This window comes from Palaemon carinicauda, chromosome 15, assembly GCF_036898095.1.
Source record: "Palaemon carinicauda isolate YSFRI2023 chromosome 15, ASM3689809v2, whole genome shotgun sequence".
NCBI classification, from domain to species: Eukaryota; Metazoa; Arthropoda; class Malacostraca; order Decapoda; family Palaemonidae; genus Palaemon; species Palaemon carinicauda.
The window spans coordinates 66,227,944-66,234,240 of record NC_090739.1 but is presented as its reverse complement, the minus strand read 5'-3'; positions in this window follow the sequence as shown (position 1 = coordinate 66,234,240).

Genomic DNA, 6,297 nt, shown 5'->3' with positions numbered 1-6,297 from the left:
GGTATATAAATGCCAGAACCATTTCTAGGCTTGACTTTGACGTGACTAAGTTTGCCAATCCTATGAAGATACTTAGGACTTTGAGTCCGACACGTATCTTTCTTAGGATGAATGTTACTATCTGTAACGTGAATTCTAGATAGGAGGAAGGGGGGTGGTTGACTGGAAGGTTCCGCAGGACACCTTTCAGGTCTGACAAGACTACAAACACCCCTACTTGGGACAAGGTCCATATGTTCGGAAGGATTAACATTCAGAACTCGCTGTTTTCTATGAACTTGTTGAGTGGCGAATAACTCAGAGATTTCTTGAGTCCTTCTCGTGAACACAAAACAGCCTTCCCTGGAACTCGTTGGGCTATAGTTTTCTTACTACCTGTATGCTCCATAGCTCTCAGGTATACTCCTCCAGGAGGATTTTGAATTGTAGGAGAAGGTAAGGAAATGATGGTGGGGACATTTCTGTTTCCCATCAAGGGCTCATCTTGAATAGGCTTTGGGCCGAAGGATCGAGGGTCCTGCGATCCTGAAGGAATGTTCCTCCTAGCAGAAGCGTCTTCATGCTTCAAATAGTCAGTAGGTTTAGACTTTTGACCATCTACCTGTGGCATCGTGGTCACTGGAATAGTGGGATGTTGTTGAGCAGCCCGGATATTTCCAGCATTTTCCATCTTCTTTTTAGGTTGGGGACCCACAACCATGGAAGATTTTCTCTTTGAAAGGATGCCCCATTTTTGGAGAAGACTTATGTTCTCCATGGTGGCGTTCTTAATTACTTTCTTAATTACCTTGTGTGGGAAGAGGTCTTTACCCCAGATGTTGGAAGATATTAGCTTCCTCGTTTCGTGTTTCACTGTTGCAGCAGCGAACACAAACTCTCTACATGCTCTCCTAGCCTTCATAAAGGCGTAAAGGTCCTTCACTAAGGTAGCCATATGCATATTGGCTATGACCATGAGCATGTCTGGGGTATTTTCGTAGGTTGAACACAACTGTATGTAGTTTTGTAGAGAAAGGGAGGTCGCAAGTCTCTCCTTTGTCTCTTGTTTATTATGCAAGAGCAACTCAGATAATTTAGGGAGACATACATTAAATTGTCAACTTGCGACATCCGCGTCTAATTTTCCTACTGAAAAAGTCAAATGGACTTCTTTCCAATCCTTTTCCTGTCCGGGAAAAGCTGGTGACAAAAGCTTGCACTCTTCGAGTGTGGGACATGGCTTACCCGCCTCCACCACTTTGGCAACAGATATAAATGCCTTCCCCGTAAAGGGGAATGAGAGTGAAGAAGGAGCAAGAAAGGAAGGGTGTCTGTTATTCAGCGAGAATACCTTCGACTCTGAATAACCCGCCTTTTTCAGACTACCTGAGAGGATAGTCTGTGCCTTATCATGGTCGAGAATTATGACCTCCTTTGGTTCTGTTCCTTTCCTTGAATTTAGTTCGTACTTCAGTCGAACCCAACAATTAGGGAAAGCATGAAAGATTAGCCAAAATTGAATTTTGGCCAAAGGAACAGCACCCATTTTCTCTGAGATGTAGAGATTGCCATTTAAAATCGGCATCTGCTCCGCAAACCTCCAGGGATTGGTTTTGGAGGATGTTGGTAGGTCTTGATCCATGGGTCGTTTGACTGACCCCAGGGAAGGGACAAGAGAAGCTTTTCGAGGCTCTATCTTGCGTTTTTATTCCTGCTTTTCGTTTTGTTTACGAAAGCCCTCTATCTGATTCATCTGTTGGATACGTAATTGTACCATTTTATCCAATAGAGGAGTAAAAGACGAAGATGTCGACATCGATGGCTCTATAGCCAGCATAGGCGGAGGAAATTCCGACACGACATTTTTCTCTTCTACCTTAGGGCACTTCTTGCCCTCAATTCCAAAGGTTTTCTGGCCGTCAGGGGATGTAGTTGGCTCCTGAGGCACTACTATTTCCTTGCTTGCTTTTGGAAATAGAAGCTTACGCATCCAATCATTAGGTAGGAATGGTCCCAGAGAGATTTTTTGGAAGCTTCTCACCCAGTTGCGTAACTTGTATTGAGCTGTATCCCTAGTCTCCTTAGACTTGTGATTTTCAAAACCTTTAGACATTAATGTCCGACATATATTGCAAACCTGTGGGTTTCATAATGTAGGGATCCGGAAATAATATTCCAGGGGGCATGAAACCTGCAAGTATTATGACTGTAAAAATACTTACTCTTGGCCCTGCAGAGGACTGCAGCACAAGGTATCTGGTGTTCCTCCTGTAAAGAAAGGAAAACCAAATGAGTATACAAAGGATTATCTCCCTGATAATCAACATGCAAAGGTCATCTACAACAGAATAGCCTAGGATAGTAAGCTATAAAGGGATAGTAGGAGATACATACTTGTGTACCCCTGCAAGCAAATGCTGTTACCTCCCCTCAGTATTAACTACATGGGGGTTTCTCTATTGAGTAACTCCCAGTAGAAGGGCTCTTACCCCTAGGGGTAGAGAAGTACCAATTCACTGTCCTAAAATAATATTAATACTGTGGGGTCAGGATGACTGATTCTCAATCAGAATATTGAAGAAAACTATTCATTCATATATGAGCGGTACCAGCGGAATGCTCATACAAGGGTACCCAAGGTATGTTAGAAATTACTACTGTATATTGGAACTGTAATTTTCTATTTGCAGTAAGTCTATACTGCAATTTACATGCTACTGTACATCATGTATTGTAGTCTAGTCATTATGCTGCCTTCATAGTAGCATGTGATAGTACGGTCCATCTAGCATGAAGCCAGTTGGACTAGGGAAATTAAAGACATATATTTGTATATCCCACTCAGTCTATTTGTTGTAGCCTTCCTTACAATATTAAAATATAGAGTTTCCTGATCAGGGAGACTCAAGGATAAAGGCTCTACCCTTTAAGGGTTAGGAGTGTATCACTTCTGCCTTGAAGTTATTTAATATTGTAGGGTAATCCGAATACTGATTTCAAATCAGGATATTGAAGAAATCATATTCATTCAATATGGGATTGGATATCCAAGATATATTGGAAATAACTACTAGTATAAAATATATAGTAGTTTTCTATATGCAGTATATTCTATACTGTAGATATACTGGCTACTTGTATAACAAATACTGTAGTTCAGCCGGCATTTTGCCGGCATAACTAAGTCTTGCCGGAATATCTAGCATGCTAGCTAGAGAGAGAGATAGCATGGAGGAAAGGCTACTCCTTTACTGTGTATGTATACAGTAATTAAGGATGTAAAAGTCTCATTTTACTGCCTTTCTTCCGAATAGAAGGTTCCAATGGAAGGGGAGAATGTGCCATTCAAGCTTCCATCCAGCTATAGTACTTCAGGTTCAGGTTCAGGTTCTGGGGCGAGGCATAGCCTTTACAACGGCGCCTCTAACGCTTATCTTCTTGTACTGTTTTGTCTTTTCTTCCACATTATGTTCAATACTTCTTTTTTCTTTTCTATGTTTGTTTCACTAAACAAAAATAATCCTACTATTTTCTTTGGGTCTTCGTCGTATGGTTGTTGTAGCTCAATTACTTTATTCCTTTCTTTTCTATATTCCTGGCAAAATAACAAAAAATGTATCAAATCTTCCTCCTCATTTTCACAAAAATTACAGTTTACATTCCCTCCATTGTGTCTATTAACAATATTTAGTTTTAACGTATTAGTTCTTGCTCTAAAAAATATCACTGAAGCAAATGTATTGTCATAAATTAACTCTTCTTTAATTTCTTTCTTCCACGTTCTATATATTTCTAAGCTCACTTTACATTCTATTTCTTCTTTCCACTTTTCAGTATCCCACTTTCTGGTTTCCGTTTTTATTTCTGCCTTGTTCATTCTTCTTATTTGTCTTATACCTAAACTTAATTCTTCCAAATACTTTACAGGTTGCTTCCACCATCTTCCTTCTTTTTCTTGAATATCCTGGATAATTATTTTCAGTATTTCCTTCTTTCCATTCAGGGTACGATTTAAGTACTGCAGCTTCCCATCCATCACCCTTGCTTTCATAGAAGATGCACCTATCTCCCCTCTTAGAGCAGTATTAGCTGTGCTTTTAGTGGCACCTAAAATCTTCCTATATACCCCATTCTCTATTCTTTGTAGTTTCTCTATTTCAGTTTCTGTTAGATTTATAACATTTGTTCCATACAAAATAGATGGTAAAGCAATACTTTTCTAGAACGTTTTTCCTATCATCACTTTATTGCAACTTTTCTCTATAACTGTATATGTTAGATTAGCTAATTTTTGTGCCTTTTCTATCATTACCCTTTTCTGAGTTTTAAATATATTCCTACTATTGTCTAGCTTTATTCCTAAGTATGTCAAACTTTCTACTACATTGATTCCCTCTATGTTATCTGGCTTTTCTTTCATATTGTAAATCATAATATTACTCTTCTCTTTATTAATTTCCAACCCACATTTTTTACTAGTTTCTACTAATATCTGAATGTTACGCTTAGCATTATGTATATCCTGTGCAATTATTAAGGCATCATCTGCAAAAAATAATGATTCTATCTTTATTAATTGATTTCTGAAACCGTTTCCTTCCTCTTCTATTTTCTTCATGACAATATACGTAATCAGTTTAAAAAGTGAAGTTGATCCTGTGCAACCTTGTTTAATTCCACTTGTAACCTCCATTTCTTGTTCTATACCTTCTCCTAAGTCAATGCCCGTAGTATCTCCTTGATAAATATTTGCAATTGCACTTATGATTTTGGTGTTAATTTTATATTCTTTTAAAACTTCTATTAATACCTCCCTTTTTACAGAGTCAAATGCTTTGCTAAAATCTATCGCAGTTACTATTAGAGGTTTCTTGTTACTATAGCTCTCTTCCACACAATACTGTAATATAAAGATATTGTCCTCTATCCTGCCTCCACCTGTAAATCCTGCTTGACATTCATTGTCTTCTTCATTCATTCTTATGTGGTTTTCTATTTCCTCTTTCACCATCATCATGAATATTTTATAAGAAATATTTAATAGAGCTATGGGTCTTAAGTCTTTTGCCATTGGCCTTCTTTTCTTTTCAATCATCTTTGTTCTTGACTTCTTCCACATATTTGGTTTTTCTTTTTCGTCCAACTCATTTTGATAACATTTCTGTAAGGTTTCAAGACATATTTTGCTTTTTCCTAGTGCCTTATATAGTTCGGGTTTTAGGCCATCTGGTCCTGCCGCTTTTTTTGCCTTTAATTTTCCCAGGCAATTCTTTACTTTTTCTGTTGTGATTTTTGGATTTTTCATTGGTTTTATTTTCCCTTTTGTCACCATTACAAGGTCATAGTGTTCCCTAAGTATGTCCGGGATATTATATTCATCTATTCTTGTTGTATCTTCCTGATGTGCTATTTCATTTTCATATTCTATCTGTTTTTCTTCATTCCAAACTGAGTCTATTTTATTTTCATGTTTACAATATATAGTTTTCCAGTACTTGATTAATTCCTCTTTTGTTTCTTCCTTATTTAGCTTATTTCCTTGTTCTCCATAAAGTTGTATAACTTTGCCATGGGCTTTCTGTCTGTTCCTTATTCTATCAATATTCTCCCAGAGTTTTTTATTTTTATCCATTTTTATTTCTTCTGTTACCTTTTTTTCAAATCTAGTAATTTCCTTCTTTATCATTTCTTGCACTTCCCTCTTCTTTTGATCATATCTCTCTTCTAATACATTTTTTACTTCGATGTTGGATTCATTTCTTTTCTTTCTGTTTAAATCCTTCCTTTCCTTTATGCCTTTTCTTATTTCATCGTTCATCCAGGGTTGCTCATGTACCTTTTCTTCATCAAGAACTTTCCTTTTATATACTCTTGCCAATTTTTCTTCTACAGCCTCTTTTATTATCAGATCCATTCCTTCTATTCTGTCTATTTGTCTATCTCTTACAATTTCCTCTACTCTTGTTGTATATTCTCTTAAACTATTTTCATCTGTCCTAAAGTATTTTACTTCCTCCCATCTTCCTTTATTAAAATTTTTGTTCTGTTCACTCATGAATTCCAGTTCTATAGTGATCAGATTATGATCTGAGATGTCAAAATTAAATTTTTCGTCGTCTATAATCATTTCCCTAAAGTGTTTATACATTTGTTCGTTTACTAGTACGTAGTCTATTACACTTTTTTGTTGCAATCTTTCCCATGTATATATACCTTTACATCTTAAATCTCCATTCAATAGGACTAACCCATGGTCATTCATCCAATCGAGAATCATTTCCCCGTTCCTGTCTAAATTCTGGTAACCTAAAAATCCTA